Genomic DNA, 22,008 nt, shown 5'->3' on the forward strand with positions numbered 1-22,008 from the left:
CTGCCACAGGAGCATATTGCCTAGACACTCTGCTTTGGCCACTATTGGGATCAAGATGGCAGGTGAGATAGAGCTCTTGATCTGATCTAGGAGGGTTCCTCTTTAAGCCACGAGGCAAATGCTTTTGGGATGAAGAATGGAGCCCAAATCCAGGGTTCTTTCCTCTGGATGGTTTTAAAAGAGGATTGCAAAGAGGAATTCATGGAAGGGATGGCTGTCAGTGACAAATAAACCATGGTGGTTGTGCTCTTCTGCCTCCATCGCTGGAGGCAGCAATGCTTCTAATTACCGGCTGCTGGAAGCCTCAAGGGGTGAGAGAGCTCCAGAGCTCCGGTCCTGCTTGTGTGTTTCTCACAGGCTTCTGGTTGGCCACTGTGATAAGAGGATGCTGGAGTGGATGGGCCACTGGCAAGTGGTGGTCCTGGTGCGGAGCCGAGCGCAACATTCCTTCAGCAGCCGGCTTCTCCTTCTCATCCTGCTGCGGAGGGGAAGGAAGGTTGAAGCAGCCTCCTGCTGGTGTTGGTGCCAAGAGGAGGCAGAGGACAAGCCTCTGGCCACTGAGCCACATGGCTGTGTGATCAGCTCCACCCCCGGCTCCTCTTGACATCCTGATGTCACACACATGATGTCAGAACATCAGGACACCATGCTGCAACGCTGCCCCCCACCCCCATCACTTTCGCAAGCTGGCGCCTCTGGCTCTTAACAATCAGAATGTTCTGCTTGATGTTTAGTCAGAATCTCCTTCCTTGTAATTTGAATCCATTTGTTTGGGTCCTCCCCTTTGGGAGAGCAGGAAACAAGTTGGATGCATCTTCCATCCTCACCGCCTTGTGAGGAGAGTTGGAAGGAGAGTTCACCACCTTCTCCACAGATAGGAAACTAGCAAAGAGAGAGGCTCCAACCACCATTTTCCCTGCTGTATTTCTTTTCTATTTGCATTGATTTCTTTCCCCCTAAAGGCGGAGAAGCGTCCCAAAACTGTATCCTCACATCCGCCCCTGGCAACCAGAAGTGGTAGCATTCATTATTCATCCTAGGACTCTTATCCCATCATTCTGCTGCAGGTGTCGATCCAGCCTACGTTCTTAAGCTACACTTGATTTGACCTAGACAATTTTTTCCTGCAAAACTTGAGGAAGAAGTGTTTCACCCAGGGGCGTAGAAAGGGGAGTGCGGTGGGTGCGGTCTGCCCCGGGTGTCCCCACTGAGGCGGGTGACAAAATGGTGGGCGGCAGTCATCCTGGGGCCTGCAGCGTGCCCATGTGTCTCTCCTAGGAGTGACGCATGGCTTGAGCGCCCACAGGCTCCACCCTGCCCCAAACAGTCCACCCATTGCCTCCCCCTCAGCTGTAGGGCAGCTGAGTGGGAGGAGGCAGGCAGACTCCGGAGGCCCTGCAGTGCCCCTGTGGGTGGCTGGCCCTGTCCCCGGGTTCAGGGCACCCGATTGGTTTGCTCCTCCACTGGTTCCACCCAGCTCTGTGCTTTTGTTTCACGAAGCTGACAGAGTAAAGTCACACCCTCATAATGACATGCAATTCCCCCAAGGATCATTTGGCATTAGGCAGATTCTAACAGCTTCTTACCATGGATGGTTGTTGTTGTTTAGTCGCTCAGCCGTGTCCGACTCTTCGTGACCCCATGGACCACAGCACGCCAGGCACTCCTGTCCCCCACTGCCTCCCGCAGTTTGGTCAAACTCATGTTCGTAGCTTCGAGAACACTGTCCAACCATCTTGTCCTCTGTCGTCCCCTTCTCCTAGTGCCCTCCATCTTTCCCAACATCAGGGTCTTTTCCAAGGATTCTTCTCTTCTCATGAGGTGGCCAAAGTATTGGAGCCTCAGCTTCACGATCTGTCCTTCCAGGGAGCACTCAGGGCTGATTTCCTTAAGAATGGATAGGTTTGATCTTCTAGCAGTCCATGGGACTCTCAAGAGTCTCCTCCAGCACCATAATTCAAAAGCATCAATTCTTCGACGATCAGCCTTCTTTATGGTCCAGCTCTCACTTCCATACATCACTACTGGGAAAACCATAGCTTTAACTATACGGACCTTTGTCGGCAAAGTGATGTCTCTGCTTTTTAAGATGCTGTCTAGGTTTGTCATTGCTTTTCTCCCAAGAAGCAGGCGTCTTTTAATTTCGTGACTGCTGTCACCATCTGCAGTGATCAAGGAGCCCAAGAAAGTAAAATCTCTCACTGCCTCCATTTCTTCCCCTTCTATTTGCCAGGAGGTGATGGGACCAGTGGCCATGATCTTGGTTTTTTTGATGTTGAGCTTCAGACCATATTTTGCGCTCTCCTCTTTCACCCTCATTAAAAGGTTCTTTAATTCCTCCTCGCTTTCTGCCATCAAGGTTGTGTCATCTGCATATCTGAGGTTGTTGATATTTCTTCCGGCAATCTTAATTCCGGCTTGGGATTCATCTAGTCCAGCCTTTCGCATGATGAATTCTGCATATAAGTTAAATAAGCAGGGAGATAATATACAACCTTGTCGTACTCCTTTCCCAATTTTGAACCAATCAGTTGTTCCATATCCAGTTCTAACTGTAGCTTCTTGTCCCACATAGAGATTTCTCAGGAGACAGATGAGGTGATCAGGCACTCCCATTTCTTTAAGAACTTGCCATAGTTTGCTGTGGTCGACACAGTCAAAGGCTTTTGCATAGTCAATGAAGCAGAAGTAGACGTTTTTCTGGAACTCTCTAGCTTTCTCCATAATCCAGCGCATGTTTGCTATTTGGTCTCTGGTTCCTCTGCCCTTTCGAAATCCAGCTTGCACTTCTGGGAGTTCTCGGTCCACATACTGCCTAAGCCTGCCTTGTAGAATTTTAAGCATAACCTTGCTAGCGTGTGAAATGAGCGCAATTGTGCGGTAGTTGGAGCATTCTTTGGCACTGCCCTTTTTTGGAATTGGGATGTAGACTGATCTTCTCCAATCCTCTGGCCATTGCTGAGTTTTCCAAACTTGCTGGCATATTGGGTGTAGCACCTTAACAGCATCATCTTTTAAAATTTTAAATAGTTCAGCTGGAATATCATCACTTCCACTGGCCTTGTTATTAGCAGTGCTTTCTAAGGCCCATTTGACTTCACTCTCCAAGATGTCTGGCTCAAGGTCAGCAACCACACTACCTGGGGTGTACGAGACCTCCATATCTTTCTGGTATAATTCCTCTGTGTATTCCTGTGTATTGGTTTTTAACAATCCTGTATTGGTTTTTAACAAGCTCGCATGGTTGGTAGAAATATTATAATCACTGGTACACAAAGGGACACTGAGGCACAGTTCAGTGGGTTTTTTCTTCTGCTTCTTCCTTAACCGTCTCCCATGATTGGATGCTCAGTTCATGACACCCACCCATCCAGAAGGCTAGCCATGTAAATATAGGATTGGGGAGTGGGGGAAGATGTCATCACTCAAATTCCCCCCACGTTCCGGGGAGTTAATTCATTCCAGTAAATCATCCAAAATAATTTGCAGCAAATATCAATTTCCTCTGTGAACGTGAAGCCGGCTGCATGGGAGACGTCAAAGCTCCCTAACTCTCCTGATCTGAGGCAACCCACTGCCTGTGGAATAAACAGGAGAAACAGATTCCTATTCCTGCTCCTTCTCTGCTCCACCAGGGCTGTCTGGGTAGAGGGAGGCTCACTGGGCTTTTAAATATACTTTAAAAACTGGGATGCAAAGGAAAGGAGGTGGTGATGCAAGCCTAATTTGCTGCCTGTGTTCTGATAAGTGTCCTTTTTGCTAATGAAGAGCAGGGATGACACACACAAAATCACCCTGTTTTGTTTGTGTGTGGTGGCTGCTTTTGTTCATTTTAGTGTCTCTCTCCCCTCCTTTTTGGTTTTTAACAAGCTCGCATCCTTGAGATGCTAAGTGCCAGGATCCTATATACTAATAGCAAAAAGGGATGAATGAGAAAAGCTTTTCTGGTTTGCATTTTAATGTGAACATCCCTAATTCACATTTCCTGGCCAACACAGGAACCAAAGCACAGGTGTCTTTTGAAATCCATGCTGCTCCGGGTTTTCGCAATGGAGTTCTTCAGCCACACAAAGACAAAAATGCATATAAAAACTGGGTGCATTTGTGAAAACTGTGTGCAAATAAATGCATTCTATTGGGGCAGGGGCTGCTTGTAGGAATGCATATATTGGGCAACATTGCAAACCAAAAGCCAAGGAAACGTGTGTGAAAATGTATACACATTTTTGATGCAGTCTCAGCAAATAGATGCAGAAATGTTGCAAAATGAACTCAAGTCTGGGGAAATGAGCAACTGGAATAGAGTGGGCAGCATGGTGGGGTGGACATCTTTACCAGACCTCCTGCCCTGCACACAGCCCATGAAAGAGGACAAATGGCCCGTGGTTCAATTCTTTATTGTAACAGGACACACTTACAGCAGCTCCTAAGGTGCACTGAATACAATATGCACCTGTGCTTCTAGTGGCTACATAGCTGGCATGAACGTTTCCAAGCTTGTGCCCTGGCTGGACAGTTGAAGCAGCAGTGGGACCACACACCCCTCCTGGGCTTAAGTAGCCTTGTTTGATGGAATGTGGGCAAGCACCCAATGACTTTTCCTATGTGGAAGTTGCCGCTGCGCTTGCCTCTTCAAGCCACTCCTGGTTTTAGGAAATGGTGGGGCATGGGGCAGCAGGGATTTAACCAGCCTGCCCCTCCCCTAAACAGTCTCTTCCCCTGCTTCCACAACTTCTGACTGCTCCAACTTTTCTCCTTCTACCAGCCCTGGCTCCTGCCACGTAGGTGGCACAAACCTCCATAAATCGCTGGGTCAACCTCTGCCCCGCTGCCTCCACCACACAGTCATCAGAGCCCTGCTAGTCCCTGTTGCCTCCTAGCTGGTGAGTTATTGCTGCTTCCTAGGAGAGGGGGAGGCAGCAGAAAGGTCATGTGTTGCCAACATGATAGCAGAGGCAGTTTGATGCTCTTGGTGGTGTGTTTGCACTGTGCCACCCTCCCTGCCATCTCCTCACCCATGCTTACATCAGCCATTCAGTTCCTGGGAGGTCAGGAAAGCACCTTTGTCTCAACACACTGTCAACTACTGGCCCATCCTGAATAGCAAACCCATTCTGCAGTGGCCAATCCTTAGGTCACTTTCCACACAGAAGATGGAAGTCATGGAAGTGGAAGATGGAAGTGGAAGTCATGGAACCCTCAAGGTTTGCAGAAGTACAAAAATATGGGTGGGGGCAGTGAGACTTAAAGAGCATGAGCCCAGAAGCAGAGTAGGAGGGCAACAGTAGTCCTATTTCACTTTTGCTCCCCAGTAACAGGTGTGCTATTGTGTTTGAAGACAGATGTTCCGTAAAGTTATCCAAAGTGCCCTGCAAGTGCCACTGCCTCTGACCTGCACAGGATGTGTTATTGGAAAATGAGAGCAGGCAAATGACCTCTCCACACAGCAGGCAACATTGGTAAGACCAGACTTGCCCTCCGAATGTTGCCTAAATCGAAATATCAAGATGAACCCGAATAGTCCTGCTCGGCGTAAATAACTGCAGAGTGTCCAAGGGAGTGTCAAAGTTTTTTGATCAGCTGGCATTTCCTTCCTCCCCCCCCCCCAATTTCACAGTGGCAAAGTGTTGAGTGGTCCGTAGGTGTACCCTTTAAAACAACAAGTGCCTCTTGAAAATCTCCCAGCTTTAGAGACTTGCAGTTTAATGGGGGAGATCGTGGGGGAATGGATTTTGCTCCGAGGACTGCTGTATTAGAAATGCAGGTGGCAGCCGACAACGGGCAGAGAGAAGCAATTTACTTCTGCACAAAGCCGGTCACTAGCAGAGACAGCAGTGGTGTGTTAAACATAGATGAGAACTGGCACTGCAAACAGGAACAGAGTGCTGATTATTCCCTCCCCACTGTCCTGCATTCTCCTCTGTGTTGGATGCATTGATCCTGGCCATGCCACCTCCCACCGTCAGAAAGATGGTGCACTTAATGCTGCTCTTTATCCAGCTGTGATACCAATGGCTACTAGCCACAATGGCTATGTACTACCTCCATTGCCTGAGTCTATGCTGAAAACTGCAAGGTTCTGCTTGCGGGCTTCTGCACAGGCATCTGCTTGGTCCCTGTGAGAAGAAGAGGATGGCGGATTAGATGGAACATTGGCCTAACCCAGCAGGACTCTTCTTATCTCCTTAAATTCTGACAGTCTTTCCTCCTTTAGGCGCTGAATGGCTTGGCCAGCTGCATCCTCTTCCAGAAGGCTTTTCAGACTGTCAACATCTGGCAAAGCCATTTCTTATAAGTGAGTTGTTGCTCCTCCTGCTGTTTCAGGAGAATGGACTCCATGGGTCACCTAGCCCAACAGCCCTGCAATGCAGAAATCACAGTAAAGAATTCCTGACAGATGGCCATCCAACATTGGTTGAAAAACCTCCGATGGAGGAGATTCTATCACCTTCTGAGGTACTCTGTTCCACTGTTGAACAGCTCTTAACATCAGAAAGCAGGGTGATGCCCAATCCACCTCAGTCTGCCATCAGCCAGCCCCAGGTGTGTACAAATTGTATTGTATTTTATTGTATTTCATTGTATCATATTGTGTCGTTTCGTATCATATTATTATATTAGGGGGAAGTGTGCATAAAATTCACGTTTTCATGAAAATAATGTACAAAGTAGCATACAAAAACTCACTGAATTGGGGGAAATAATCTTTGGAATTTGCTGCCATGAAATGAAGTGACAGCCATCATCTTGCCTGTCTTCCAAAGAGGTTAAAAGGTAAAGGTAAAGGGGCCCCTGACCATCAGGTCCAGTCGTGTCCAACTCTGGGGTTGCGGCGCTCATCTCGCTCTATAGGCCAAGGGAGCCGGTTTTTGTCCGCAGACAGCTTCCAGGTCATGTGGCCAGCATGACAAAGCTGCTTCTGGCGAACCAGAGCAGCACACGGAAACGCCGTTTACCTTCCCGCTGGAGCGGTCCCTATTTATCTACTTGCACTTTGATGTGCTTTCAAACTGCTAGGTGGGCAGGAGCTAGGACCAAACAATGTGAGCTCACCCCGTCACGGGGATTCGAACTGCCGACCTTCTGATCAGCAAGCCCTAGATACTCTGTGGTTTAACCCACAGCGCCACCTGGGTCCCTCCAAAGAGGTTAGGTTAGATATATTCATGGAGGATTATAAGGCTATCAGTGGCTACTAGCCATGAATCAGAGATACGGTAGCATGTCTCTGAGTACCAGTCGCTTTGGAGCAAAACTTGTGAGGGAGAGAGAGTGCTGTTTGACAAAAGTCCTACTTATGGATTCCCTTAGGAAGGGCATAATCCAATGTACAGCTACATCTCCATCCGCATGTATGTGTGGATGGTGTGGATCAAGTCAGCTCATAGCAGACTTTGCAAATATCACATTCCTTACGACATCCCTAATCACAGGGTCCCACTGCATGCATGACAGTTTAACCAGAACTAGTCAGACCTAGCTGAACTCCTTTCAGATTACACAAGGGCCTTCTGTCAGCTTCCACACCACTGATTTCTTGCATAAAAGTGTGCATGAGTAAATATCTCTTGTTTGGAAAGAAAATTGCACAGACAACCATTTATTTTCTTGCTCTGCCCTGTTGGGAGGACAGATAAAGGAGACGGCAACAACAGGGAGGCTATATATTTCATAGGAAGAATAGGTGAAGCCGGCCGTCCTCTCTTCTTCCAAATGGAATCTCTCTCTGTGTAACACAATATTCTATTTGTCTTCCTCGTTTCAGCATCTTCTTTATTCAGACTAGCGGAAATAAATAAAAATGGCCTCTTGTTATTCTTAGCAATGCATAATCCTTTCCCTGAATGCACACCCAGCTAACAGGCTCATTGGGCATTGTTATACGGTTGTATCCAATGGTGGCTTTGCCCTGACAGAAGAAGCTTACTCTTGTGCAAGTCAAGGCAGTGGGGGGTGGCCCATTAGAGCTATTGAGGCACTGCCCCATAAATCTCATTCTGCCCTCAACCAGCGCCTGCCTGCCTGCCTTTTTGCTTATAGCCGGTTCAGGGGGTAGCCCTGCCTGTCAACTTCCTCCTCTGTAGTTTCAGTGTCTGGTCCTTGTAGAATTCAGCAGAGAGTAGGATGAGGGCAAAACAAACATTAGGTGGCTCAGCCCGTCATTGGCTCTGGCGCCACCTACTGTTGGACTCCCTGCCTTCTGCCCTACCAATCCCAATGAGTACCAGCCACTGCTGAGCATAGGAACCAACTCCTAGAGGTTGAGGTACCTTTGCTCCCCCCCAAAATATTTGATAGGGCCCCCCCCCAGTTGATGTGCATTGACATTCAAATGGTGTGTGTGTACCATGTCATGTGATCAATTATGCAGGGTGGAGCCCATATTTTATTCAAGTTGGCAGCCCTGCTGCTGAGTCAGACACCCAATATTTGCTGGTCCCTACTACAGAGTGTAACTGCTGCTGAACGCCCTAAAAGATATTCCTGAGTGCAGAGGGATACAGTTAAATGAAAACGGGATGCTGTGCTGTGCATGGACACAGACATTTTCTGCTAGTGCAATGATGTGGCATCCGTAGCTCTCCATACAGTGCTGGACTACAACTCCCATCACTCCTGACAGTTGGCTACACTGGATGATGGGGACAGGAGTCCAACAGTATCTGGAGGGTCTGAGATTCCTTGTCCCTGCCATAGGGCAAAGCCAACACCGGACACAGCTCATGGTTCATTGTAGCCTGTGCTGTAACTGGGAGATGGGTGTTCCCAGCATCAACGCCTTTGCCACTGTTGCCTCACCTTCCCCTGATCTAGCTCTAGCCCAATACTGCATTCCCTCCAATATTTCTCCGATAAAAATAGGGGCGTCCTAAGGAAAATCAGTACATTCCAAGATCAAATCACAAACCAGGACAGCTTCTGTAAATCCGGGACTGTCCCTGGAAAATAGGGACACTCGGAGGGTATGGTACTGTCCACTTATTTTGACTGTCAGTCTTTCCCACCATATTCTACGCGATTGCTGCTTATTTTAAAACAACAACAACCCAGATGTGTGAAGGACTGCACCTGGGAACTCCTTTATGCAAAGCGTGCATCACACACACCCTTCCACTTAGCTCTGGTCCTTCTCCTCTCCCTGTGCCCCTGGCTGCACCCCTAGCTTAGCAGCAGCCATGAAGATCAGGGGACATATGCTTCCCATCTCTGTGGCAAGATATATTAAATGGCTTGCAAACAGCTTAAGCCAGTGATGGCCAAACTTGGCCCTCCAGCTGTTTTGGGACTACAACTCCCATCATCCCTACCTAACAGGACCAGTGGTCAGGGGTGATGGGAATTGTAGTCCCAAAACAGCTGGGCGGCCAAGTTTGGCTATCACTGGCTTAAGCCATTTCACTTATTTTGTCGTGATATGAACTAAAACCATTTTTGTTCTATTTTAATTGAAAGCAAGAGTTCTCGGGATCTTGCCCATGCTATTGGATTCTGTGCCAGATGCCATGTCATACTGAGTCAGGCTATTGGTCCGGGGTTTCAGGCACAGATCTTTGCCCATCCCTACCTGGAAATATTGCTGAGGATTGAACACAGGACCTTCTGCATGCACAGCAAATGCTCTCCCACTGAGCTATGGCTCTTCTTTGAGAGCACAGTTATATCAGTGAGCCCTTGGCTATGGCACATGGGGCAAAGACGAAATGATGCCAAAGCTCCACTGAGACAGGGGGCTTTGAGTTCATTGAGTCTCCTGGGAGCTTTTTGTTCAGCTTCCACCTACGTGGCCATCAAAGTGTGACTGAGCAACATCACTTTGAGCTCTGTGTTCAAAGCAAGCCAAAGCCTCAAAGCAAAAGTCGGGGTGAAATGGTTGCTTTTCATCCGTTTGCCATTGAACTTCGGTACAAGGGTTTTTTTGTTTTTGTTTTGCTAGACTGATAGGACAGATATGATGAATGGCATGGGAAAGACCAATCTCAGACTTTGTCTGTCTGTCCTGACTTAATTGAAGTGATGCACATTTAAGTTTAAAGCGATGCATGTTTAAGTTTGTGGAACTCATTGCCACAAGATGGTTCCAGACTCAAAAGTCTAAACACATTGGAATTGCTATATAATGGAAATGTGCACAGTGGTAGAAAGATCAGGGTTGGACACTGGCGAATGTCAGATCACTGTAAGTCTAAAATAAACCAGTTCACGAATGAATGTTTCCTATGTACTTATTCTTCGCACTTTGATTTGACTCAACATGTGACAATTCACAACTGAATATGCGAATATGATTCCTTGGAAACATGTTGAGGGTTCAGTGGAAATGAGGAACCAAGGTTCTGTTGGTGGTGGCTGATTTGGGATGGGTTATTCTACCTTGGCACCTGATGCTGCACTCATCAAGTGGGAGAAATGTATGTGAAACTTCTCCTTTGAGAAGGGCTGTAGTTCACAAGGATGGTGGATGATCCAAGGGTGAATTTTCCACATTTGTGAGAAAACCCAGAGAGCCACTGTCAGTCTGTGGAGACAATGTGCTGATGGTCTGACTCAGTTTAAGGCAGTTTTCCACGTCCCTGTGTCCCGTTGCCATTTGCATTTCTTCTTAGAAATAAATAAAAATAGCCTGTATGTATAAAAAAAACAACCCCTTACTCTGAGTTACGCACAAGCCTGGAAACAGCAAATCCTAAAATACTCATCAAATCATGAAATGCGCCAATATTAAAAATGCACAAAGCAAACATCTCACAATTACAGTTTACAGTTGATGGCATTTAAAGCGTGAAACAGCTTTGAGTGAGGAGGAAAGCTTGACTGATCTGGGGGGGGGGGGGGATTCTGCTGAAGCTCATTTTCCTCTGCAGGCCCCAGAATGGTTGCAACAAAGTGGCTTTGAGGGTCTACTTTGATGCAAAGAGGAGAGCGCTCAAATTAGGTGTTAAGTTTTATTCCTTTTCTTTTTCCTGGAGAATACCTAAGAGCTCTTGCTTCAGTCCACAGTGTGTTCTGGGTAAATGGCTCTCCCCCTTCCCTTTTCTCATTATTATTGTAGCACGCTGCTCTTAATTGCATAATTCAACATTTTTAAAGGGTATTTGGATGTAATTTGGATGTAATTTGGATGGTGTTTGAAAGAAGTGGAGAATTAAATTGGGGAGGGGGACACACAAGAGAAAATTAGTATCCTTTAAAAAAAAAAGTGATTGAGAGACTCGCTGAGGCGGGCGAGGAGACCAAGACTGGTTGGTGGAGAAGATGTGTGAATGGTCTGGTGCTGTGGAGGAAATTCATCTTGGGGGTTCAAGTATGAAGACTTGGCTAGTAATGTGTTACAGGAGAGAATTCCAAGAGTCTGTGAGGGCATTTCCATTAGGCAAAACTTATATCATCTTAGCTGTCCATCTTTTAACCAACCAGTTTCTGCCACTCCATCATCCCACCATCTCACAACCAATTGCAGTCCATAAAATCCAATTTACACAACCCCCCCCCCCTTTTACTGTACATGCAGAACCCTCCTTGTACCTTATATGTATTTATTTTTCACTCCAACAGTCAGCCATTAATTTCCGCTTTAACTGGTTCTTCCCAGGTTTGTAGTCAGATCATATTCTTGCGTATTTGACACTGGCTTCCCTAATAATGGCCCCACAAAAATTCCACCTTGGTGCTCATGTGAAAACCCATACACAGAGGATATGTGAAGGCAGTGCCGAATTTACATATAAACTAAACAAGCTATAGCTTAGGGCCCCACTCTCTTGTCCCCCCCCCCCAAAAAAACCTTTTTTTCACTATTAATATACTTCTTAATTGTATTTCAGTTCAACAATTACTTTGATAAAATACATACTTTGTTATGTGCAAATGACTTTAGATACCTATTGGGTCCATAAATTACCATAGAGCATATATTCAACACAAAAAACAGCGGCAATTTGTTGTTGACAAAGGACAGCTGGACATATAAAGGGCCCCATTACCTTCAGTAGCTTAGGGCCTCATCCAACCTAAATCCAGCCCTGTGTGAAGGGCCTCATTAATGCTTGCTTGCCATGATGCCTTTATTCTGTCTGCAAGAATTTGAGCAAAGGTAAACACATCTGCCCCTGTTCCTTTGCCTTCTCGTTTAGCCTTGGGAATGGATTCCCTGCCACAGGTGTGCAAGGAAGCAATCACATCTGAGGCTGCCCACTTCATCTCTGATTGATTCGCTGTTCTCCTAATCAGCCACCAGGACCACTGGATCGTTTTGCTGTGTTGTTGCATCAAATGTGATTGTTTCATTCCACCGTTCTGGTTGCAGGGAGGCAGCAGAATTCACCACCCTGAGAGGAGGCTGCTCCATTGTCCCTCTGCATGTGTCCCTCTTCTGGGCTTGCCTCTTTTCCACGAAGAGGCATGTTTCCTTAGACACAGAGTAGCTGGGCTGTTCTGCAACCTGCCAGTTCTTCCTGGTGCCCATTCTGAACATATGCCTCTATTTCTAACTTTTTAAAGTGTTCTTCTGATAGCAGGAGTTTGGGAGCCACTGGGCATGGTGCTCTTCAGAGAGGTAACTGCAAGGTGAAAGAAAGTAAGTGGCTTTTTATTTTTGTTTTGTGATCTCGGACATAAATTTTCCAGATTGAGCATCCTGTTCCCCCTGCTTTCTTCTCCTGCCGCCTACTTCCATCTGATCTGTTTAATGCAAGCCGCACCTTTTCATCTGATTGCAATCTATTACTGATTGAGAGACAGAAATTTTGCCTGCGATGGAGCTGGGGGAGAGATGCGTTTAACCCTTCTAATCTTGCCTCTTCCTTTCTCCGTCCTTCCTCCTCCCTTTCTTAGAATGTAAGTTCACAAAAGAGACATTTTGATCAAAATCTAAAGAGAATTAATGGGGAAAATCTTAATGGGATTTTGGGAAAAACCAAAAACCCTAAACTAAATCTAAGAATCTCACCCTGTGGCCCACATCCCCCTTGATCCACTGGCCTTAAAATACATTTTAAACAAACCAAAACCCATTTTAAACCAGGAATTAAAATACAGTTTGCCCTGACAGCAGTCCAGTGATCAGCATCAAAGGCCTGTCTGAATAATAGGCTGTCTTAGCCTGCCAGCAGAAGGATAGCAAAGAGGGAGCCAGTCTGACCTCTCCTGGGAGAGAATTCCACAATCTGGGAGCAGCCAATCAAAAGACACTCTCTCTCATGTCACCACCACATACCCTCCAAGTGTCCCTGGACTACAAAAGCCACTCCAGCTCCTGTTTTGATCCCGGAAGGCTATTTCCCCTACCAGTGCTGCCAAGCTCAGGAAGGAAGCTAAGTTGACAGAGCATCCCATTGCCTCTCTGTGGGCTCTCTATGGCCGCTGCTGACAGTCTCTTCCCTTGGGCACTTCATAGCAACTGCTGGAGGGCGGGTGAGGAGGAGGAGGAGGAGGAGAGGCTACCACTGCTGAGGCCCTGTTGAGTGTGACACATTGGGTTCTGATGGGCAGGGGGAGCACAGGGCCACCCTGGGCAGGAGGAAAGGGGGAAAAGGGTAGAAGGAAAGGAGTCTTTTTGCTTTTTTAAAAAATGCTTTGTTTATCCGCATCTAATCTTGCCCCTTTCTAAAATTGATTTACTGGTGTGTGTTTTTCTTTTTGCAAATCTACCAGAAAAATCAAATCGGGATTAAGGAGTTTTCTCAGGACACCAGAGGATGTGTGTCTTGTGTCTTGTTGGTGTAGTGTTTGTGGAAATGCTCTGAGGGGGGCAGGGGGCATAAAATGGGGGGGGGTGTCAAGGAGGGTCAGTTGAGGGAAGTGAGAAATGTATCTATTTTCACCTAGGGGGTGTTGGAGGGCATACCACCAACCCATGCCTCTGATGTTGGTGGGACCAAGAAAAAGTCTACAGGAACTTGCTAGTCAATGGCATGGCTGCCAGAAATTCACAGAAGGAAACAAGGATAAGGATGGAATTGTGGACTGGTAACATGCAGCTCAGTTAGAGCGTGGTGCTGATAACGCCAAGGTTGCAGGTTTGATCCCCCTATGAGACAGCTGCATATTCCTGCCTTGCAGGGGGTTGGACTAGATGATCCTCAGGCTCCCTTCCAACTCTACAATTGTGTGATATGTTCACACCAAGGTTCACTGGCACAGGAAGGCAATTTTGGGTAGGATCAGGGCCAAATGTGGGTGGAGCCAACCCCTTTCTTCCTCCATCAGTCCCCCTTCTTCCACCAACATTTCCCCCTCTCTCTTTCTGCCACCCCTTCTCTCTCCTCCTCCCTCCCAAGAGGAAGTGTAGGTTGCTACTGCCAGAGGTCTGACCTTGCAGAAGGCTGAGGTTGCCCACCTCTGGTTTATTGTGTGGCTCAGAACCGTCCACACCAAATGCACTATTTCATGTTGCTAGGAACCTGCTGGATGCATTGATTCTGCGGTAGCCTGTCTTGCACTGATTTAAAAGCAAAGAGCATCTGTGTGAGTGTTGCTTCTAGTTAACGATTTATCTCAGGGCAATTTTGTTTCAAAATGAGCCCTGGTGGCTGCAGTGACTGCGCAGTGGCAAATTGTCTACCACAAGATACCTTTGTGTACATTCACATGCATTTATTTGGGGTGCGGCTGTGTCCATGCCGCTCGGAGATTTCACTCTCTTGGCGCAAGGGGGCTGAAGGTTGGACAACAGCAAAATCTCCCTGACCCTGTCCCTGTCCCCACCCCAGCAAAGCTGAGATCAGGATTTCCCCGGGCAAATAGCAGGAATTGAAGGCCATCCCCTGTAAAACAGAGAGAGAGAGAATGAGAGAAGACTCTGGCATGTATGTGACCTGCGTTCAGTAGGCATCTCTAGCCTCTGCCTATCTAGATAACGTTGCAGTTTACATGCATTGATCATTTTGAAGAAACCTGTGCAGGGGTTTTAATGTCTTGCAAATTGCTTTTTTCTTCTCTGCAATTTACATCCGCGATTGCATCGAGCATATTTAGGAGCTTTCCAAGACGCCACAAACAATGACAAATCTCTTCTGAAAACATTATTCCACTGCAGTAAATTTGACAAAGGAGAGCAGAGGGAGGGAAATATTACTTGGCTCCTTCCCCCTTTCCCGAATTATCAGGGCTCTGATCACCTCCTAACTCTTACCAAGCAACTGGTGCTTTTGCATAATGTGTCCCAATAGGGGGCACAGTCTGGAATGACAGCTCCCCCTATGAGAGCCCCCCCCCCTTGCTTGCAGGACTGCTGGTGTGCACAGGCTGAAATTTTATGGCTGGGTGATTAATGCAAAAGGCCTCAGGTCCAATCTCCTGGTATCTCCAGGTAGAGCTGAGAGAAGATCCTGCATGAAATCCTGGATAGGTGCTGCTAGTCAGTGTAGACCAGGCATAGGCAGATGCCTCCAGATGTTTTGAGACTACAATGCGGGTTCACCATCACGGTTAGCACGATTTGCGGTGGGGGCTTAACAGTTGCAAAGGTGGGGGCATGAGTGGTCACCATTTGATAGGTCCCTGGCTGTTGTTGGGCAAATTTGCATGTTGCAAGTTGATGGGTCAGCCACCTGGGTATTTAAGCCAAACAGAGAGGTTTCTCTTTCTCTTTGGTTGTGTTTTCAGATCCCCACCATCCCTCCACTGTTTTTAGGCCTCTGTGTTGACCTTGCTGTGCCACTCATGGGGTCGCCTGTATTCAGGGGCCTGGTAGGAATTTTTCCATTTGGCTGATTGGCTGGCGCCATCTGGTTTTTGCCTACTGCATAGCAAATAGTCACAACTTGTAAGGTTGACGGTTAGGCATTGGTTATTGGTTGTATATGGGGTCTTGTTGACTGTGTTGGTCCCTTAAGTTAATGCCTGCGTGTTGGGGACATTCCGGTCAGGAATACAGGGGCTCTATGCAGTGTCCATAACCCCGGTCGGTGGCCAGCAACACACATGAGCCCCTGGGAGCCTGAGGGGAGAGGGGAGAGCCTATGCACCCGGCTCCCTGTCTCTCCCTGTAGGGTTTCCCCTTGTTGACAAGGCGAGTTTATTTCTGTCCTCACGTGACAGTTGGAGAACCAATGCCTACACAACCATTCACTTATTTTATATTTGTATTTCAATAAAAGTTGTGGCCAAATTCATGCCAAAAACCATTAAACAAAAATTCTGTCTATGGTGTGAGTTATTTGAGGGGTGGTTTTGGGGACCTCCACACACAACTCCCATCATCCCTAGCTAACAGGACCAGTGGTCAGGGATGATGGGAGTTGTAGTCCCAAAACATCTGGAAGGCCAAGTTTGCCTATGCCTGGTGTAGACATAGACTGGGCTAAATGAACAAATAGTCTTTCTCAGTATAAGGTAGCTTCTTAATGGTCCTTCAATTGCAATGAAAGAGAGACAGTTCATCCAGGTACTAAGCATTGATGGTTTCTCAGTACAGGCTGGCATGGATAGATCCATCTACCTTTTTCACATGTGGTTTGTTAAGGGGGGGGGACAACAAAATATCACATTTACTCAGATTATAGCTGGATGTCAGTTCTGGCTGAAGCCTGCAGCCTGGATAGCACCTAATATACACTCATTAGAACGCTACCTCCACCATACTGCATCTCAAGACTATGCTTTGTACCGAATATAGTAGGTACAAACCACTGTTGAACAATGGACGTCCACTAGTGCAAATGTTTGATTGCATGGCATTAAAACTCACCTGTCCACTAGCGCAAGACCCATTGCTTGTGTGGGCAGAGAACGTTGGCTATAGTTCTATGACTAGATATAGACATCTACCAACTTTTTAAATTTATTCTCCCACCCCCTTCCTTTATTTACCATTGCCAGATGAAGTCAGCCCAAAAGCTCATCTTGCAAATGCACTCTGACTCCTGGGATCCTTATCCCCTGAAGCTGAGCAATAACACAAAGTATAAACCAATATTCTGAGAGGCATATGCTCAAACATAATGGATAATCTCTTAATTGTTTGCACAACTGGGGACATTCTATACATTTGCCCTTTGTTAAAATACATAATCTACACCAGCACCTGATATTTGTAGTTCACTTTTCACATAAATTGCCATCAGACTCCACTTATCTAATTCCCTTTGATCGTTATCTCTATTCTTTAACATTGCTGCTCATTTAATCAGGCTTAACTGTCCACAAATCTTTCTAACAATATCTTGTTTAGTTGGTCTGTGGGTGTTTTTCTAAAGTCTGGCATATAATAGCCTTGCAGTGTTTAAGAGATGTAGAATCGGGATCTTGTGTGGTTGCAGGATTCAACTCTCAGTCAGCATAGCTTAGTAAGCAGATCAAAGGGTCTAGTGGAATTTCAACTTGTATTATTTCAACCACATTTACCAATACTGCTTGGCTTTGTCACACCTTTGCCACATTTTTTTTGGGGGGGGGAGCAGAACCAGCCTTTGTAATTTCACAATACAATGCAGTTTTGCATGCTATTTTCACAAACAGGTGCATTTTTATGTCCCTAATGTACACATTTGTATACATAATATTCGGTTGGAGAACTGTATCACAAAAATTCAGACAAGTGCAATTTTCCCCCTCTTGCTCTTCCGTGCTCTTAAGTAAGAGCCGCTGTTGTGGTATTTTGGGATGGGAAACAGACAGCATGTAACTTTTAAGAACTTATTTGCATGGGTGCTTGAAAGCAGAACTATCCTTTGAGAAAGAAGCACCTGGCATAGTTCCTCTGTGTGAGAGCTGTTATGTTGGACCTTTGTACAGAGGCAGGTTTGGCTCCCCCATTACTGGCAACTGCTGACTCAGCATCAAAATGCAGTCACAATCCCTCTGACTCAGCATTACCATGAAGAGGAGCTAGATTTACTGATGACTCCCCCCCACCCAATCCCATGTTCAGAGGCAAGAGAGTGACTGCCAATGGTTGCCCCAGGAAGGAGATTTAAAACTCGAAAAAGGGGTGCATGAACAAAAAAAGATGTGGGGAAGAATCTATGTGAAGATTCTTTGGAGACCTTTGAGGAAATATTTCTCCTCTCGTTCCGCATTATCGGGGTCTTCCAGGGATGCCACAAAATGGCCAGCGATTGAACATCTTGCCCATGTGATTATTTCATTAGCAATGTTAATTCCTCCAGGCTGGAAGCTTTCCTGGTGTTTGCATATTCATGGGCCTCCTCCTCTGCTCATTCGTATTCTGCTGGTGTTGCCTCCGGACACACTGTGAGCAAATCTGCCTGGGTGTCAGAAAGGCAGCTCTGTGAAGCAGCCACAGCGGGTGCGTGTCTGGATGGGAGGACATGGGTGAACAGGGAACCTTTTGTTTGCTTCCATTATCCACCCTCAACCCCCCCCCCTTAGGGGATGTTCTAGCCCCCAAGTGAAAAGCCATATCCATAATGTGCACCTACCCTGCCACAGAGAGAGCTGCGTGATCAAATGAAATGCCCCCTCGGATTGCCTCTCATTGGCTTTTCCGAAATTGAAAAACCACAAGGTACCTCCAAGAGGCCAATTGAGCTCTGAGCTCTGCTAGGGGTGAGGCGTCCGAGCAATCTATGCAGCAAGAGGAACTCCTCGCCATTGTTCTCTGGCAAGTCACCAGACTGTCACAGGTTTGATAAAGCCCGAGATTCTAACTGGAAAATGTCAAATAGCTCCGAACAGATTAAGGCATTGTGGAATCATCAGCACCTAGCCTCTCTGATGTTTATCTCTTCTGCATCCTGATGCTGTGAGCGCTGAAGCCAAGAGATGAGAGTGCCGCACAGCTCTGGGCTTTGGGTACCAAACTGAACCTGCCACTTGGGCGGCATGACGTAGATGGGGGCAGAGTTGCCCTGCCCCACATACCTCTATAGTGCAGGGATAGACAATGTGGTGCATTTCAACTGCCGTTGGACTCCCAACTCCTATCAGTCTCAGCCATCACAGCCAGCGGTGAGGGATGATGGGAGTTGTAGTCCAATAACACCCAGAGGCGTGCTCTGGTCCATGGGGTCACGAAGAGTCGGATATGACTAGATGACTAAATAACAACAACACCCGGAGGGCACCACAGTGGATGCACCTGCTATAGGGCCACAAGCTCTATTTCCCCAGCATTGCTTGACAACTAAATAACAGTGTTTGAAAAATGAAGTCCAAGCAAGCCTCATTTGCATTGGAACCTCTGGGCTGTGACCTACTATGGTCAGATCTTGTGTTCCCATAAGTTCCAACGTTTTCTGTCCCAAATCCGGGACACCCTCACATCAAGCTGCCCCTGCCCCCACCCCTCACCTGGCCAGGCCATCTTTGCTATGGAAGACCATGTAGGGAACAGTGACAACGTTTTGCTGGTCATTGCTAATCATTCTCCTCCTCCTCCTCCTCCTCCTCCTCCTCCTCCTCCTCCTCCTCCTCCTCCTCCTCCTCCTCCTCCCTTTCATTCACTTATTCTGTTGAAGCTTTGCCAGTTTGCATAAAAGAATCAAGGAAGTCATAAATCAATCTCGAGAGCTTCTGTTCCCTTTGGAGAAGAGGATAATAATAACAACCCTAAACAAAACCAGCTTACCATCAGGCGAAAGGAATTCCTAATGACAAACTTGGCTTTGCTGAGGACACCCGGGGCTTCAGGAAAACAAGATTAAGCTTGCAGTGGCCAAACTCTATTACTCCATATATTACCGTGGGCTGCTGGACTTGATGGTTCCTACAGGTGGAAATATCACCCTATGAAAAAGTGAAGGCAGATAATAAAGCTCAGTGGCTCGGGGGATTGTGAATTGTGTATGGAATGTTTTGCACTTTTCTATAGCTGGGCTAACCTTTAGTGAGGGTGGCAGTGGTAGGCATCTGCTCTGGTGGTTGCCGCCAGTGAGATGCCCACCATTGTTCCTTGGGGAGAGGGGGAGATTTAGACTTTGCAGGCACCCTGGGTCTGTGCATTAGGTTCCAATGTATGCTCTGAACATAGAGGGGCATTGTGCTTCATTTGAGGAATTCTTAGTCAAAACTGGGTCACACGTTGTCAGGAGACAGAGAAAGGATGAGTTCCCATCCATGCAGCAATGCCTCCACACCACGCCAAGCTGTGTGTAACTAGACTCTTGAATTTCTTCAACCTTTGTGGGTCGATAAATAGGGGGTGTAATTTCCCAAAATTTCTCCAAGGGGAGTATAAGTACCTCAGAGATTTCTCAGGGGTGGTGCCCACAATTAGCACATATCCTTTCGTTCTCCGTCCCCTGGCATTTTATTGGTCGCTGAAAATGGCAAGAGTAAGCAGAACTGTAAGAGTAAGTGGAACTGGTCAACATTTTGCATGAGAACATAATAAAAGCATTGCTGGATCAGGCCAATGGCCAATCAGATCCAGCATGCTGTTCTCACTGTAGCCAAGCAGATGCCTGTGTGAAACCGACAAGCAGGATTCAAGCACAGGAGCAACTCTCCCCTCCTGCGGTTTCCAGCAACTGGTATTCAGAAGCATTGTTGCCTCCAACAATGCCTAGTAGCCATCAATAGCCCTCTCCTCTATCCTGCACAGTGCTCTGGGATTAGCATCACCCAAGGACATTTTTTGGGACTGGCCAGCCGGAAGATATTCTGAGAAATTTCTGCAAAGTGTTCCATTCCCCCCCTTTTCCTATTATTTATTTAATACATGTACACTCCACTCTTCAAAAAATCATCCCCCACAAAGTGGCTTACAACTTCATTTCAAATTACAGCAGCATTGCAATGATTTAGCAAGTTTTAAAAGATCTTTTGAAATTAAGTCCACAGAGTTTCTAAGGATAAAACCACCACCACCACCACCTAATAATAATAATAATAATAATAATAATAATAATAATAATTTATTTATACCCTGCCCATCTGGCTGGGTTTCCCCACTCAGATCCAAGAGATGCACAATATAAGACCTCCGAAGGCCACTGAGAAGGCATTTGTCCATTATACATCACAAGTGATGAGGTCTGCTGGATATTAGAAGAACTGAGTGTTCTGTTTCAGTGTAACTGAGGGTGCTCAAGGGGTTGACCTTTGGCCAGCAAAATAATATCCAATAAATTTCAGCTCAGCATCTACCCCAAACAGCATTATGCCCAACCCCAGAAAACTGGATGGTAACCATTGCATGTGTATGGGACAAAGTAAAGAAGTATACTAAACACACTTTTGGGAATGAGGGATAAACTTGCAAAGTTTATGGGGTTGAACGGGTTTTCCCATTGGGTCAACAGTCTTGCTAATTACAACCCATTTGCTTGGTTTCATAGAACGTGATTTGGACATCTGAAATTTGGGCCTCGTACTATGTTCATGCTTATTATTATGGCTATTTAAAATTAAGCCCTGGATTGTCCTCCTTGGTCACACCAGTGTGTGACAAAGGGATGGAATGCCAAAACTCCAATTCTACCCTATTTTCTGAAGGACTTATGGGAGCGTCACTAAAATTGATCTGGGACTTTCACTGCCCTTTGTTGGGCTCTAACCATATGTATGGTATTTCCTGGTCATGAGATAATAATGATAAAAAAATAGCTATGGGTTTTCCCAGTAAAATGGCCTGACTCATCCCTCACCACAAAGAGGTCCAGCTGGGATTGGTAATTTAAAGCCATTTCTGCACGTCCACTCAGCAGTGCCTTTAATCCCCAGACGGAGGAGGCAAACTCGTTAGCACAGGAGGCAATAAATCTCTGTGAGCTCATGAACTATTTACAGCAGTGCTGAGTAAGCCATCCGCCATTATATATCAATTCCTCCACTGTCCTCTTAGTTTGCCTTCTGTGAAGTCTGAAGACAAAAACTTGTGAGAAACTCCTGGGGTCTTGGTTCCAGAGCAGGGGTTAGAGGACCTGTGGCTCAGCAAGTGTCACTGGGCTCCAAATTTATCATTAGCCCCAGCCATCTTGACAAGTGGTCGGGAATGATGGGAGCCTTACAACATCTGTAGGGTCATAGGTTCCATCTATTTTTCAAGGACAAGAGTCTCATAGTCAAAGACTTCTTTGTGGGGCCATTGAAAGACGGGGTGAGGGA

At 46.6% G+C, this 22,008-nt stretch overlaps 1 protein-coding gene across 2 annotated transcripts in view; it reads left to right on the plus strand.

Moving 5' to 3' along the window:
• The window catches only part of NTM (neurotrimin), an 836,512-nt gene that overhangs the window by 116,460 nt on the left and 698,044 nt on the right, over positions 1 to 22,008 (plus strand). Inside the window, exon 1 of one of the 2 annotated variants that reach the window (XM_035139813.2) lies at positions 11,858 to 12,574. The exons of the other annotated variant lie outside the window; for it this stretch is intronic. The gene's annotated coding sequence lies outside the window, so the exon portion shown is untranslated. Of the gene's footprint in view, positions 1 to 11,857; positions 12,575 to 22,008 lie in introns of those variants that run through there. 2 annotated transcript variants of the gene reach the window in all.

Source organism: Zootoca vivipara, chromosome 15 (genome assembly GCF_963506605.1).
Source record: "Zootoca vivipara chromosome 15, rZooViv1.1, whole genome shotgun sequence".
NCBI lineage: Eukaryota > Metazoa > Chordata > Lepidosauria > Squamata > Lacertidae > Zootoca > Zootoca vivipara.